We start from the raw sequence: 411 nt of genomic DNA, 5'->3' as shown, positions 1-411 counted from the left end.
AGATTTTGCAACTTCTGTACGTAATGCTATAAAAATAATTAAATTTAATAAAGTAAAAATAAAACGACAATAAGATAATAAGTCACGGCAGTAGTCAATAGTGCAGCAGCTTAGAGGTACATTATGTAGCAAGGAGTGAGTACAGTACAGAGAAGCAGCAAAGTAGTAATGAATAATGAAAAGTGTCTGTCAGAGTAAATACTGCAAACAGCTCACTTGTACAAACAGGTATAGACTCTTCATAAAAAACGTGGGTGAATATGGTGTGTGTGTGTGTGTGTGTGTGTGTGTGTGTGTGTGTCCTGTACACTGAGGTTATTAATTACAGCAGCTCTCACTGTATTGTAGTTATGGATATGAAAACAATATCCAGGCAGTAACACAATGGATGGGAGTGTAGAAACATCTCGA

At 36.3% G+C, this 411-nt stretch overlaps 1 protein-coding gene across 2 annotated transcripts in view; it reads left to right on the top strand.

The window, feature by feature from the left end:
• prkcz (protein kinase C, zeta) overlaps window positions 1-411 on the top strand; it is a 105462-nt gene that overhangs the window by 71178 nt on the left and 33873 nt on the right. The window lies entirely within an intron of this gene.

The sequence above is a fragment of the Seriola lalandi genome, unplaced genomic scaffold (genome assembly GCF_002814215.2).
Source record: "Seriola lalandi dorsalis isolate HSWRI2012SDOR001 ecotype SW California unplaced genomic scaffold, Sedor1 jcf7180002054469, whole genome shotgun sequence".
NCBI classification, from domain to species: Eukaryota; Metazoa; Chordata; class Actinopteri; order Carangiformes; family Carangidae; genus Seriola; species Seriola lalandi.
Note: the sequence above shows the minus strand (reverse complement) of the source record. Positions and strands in the feature narration are given on the sequence as shown.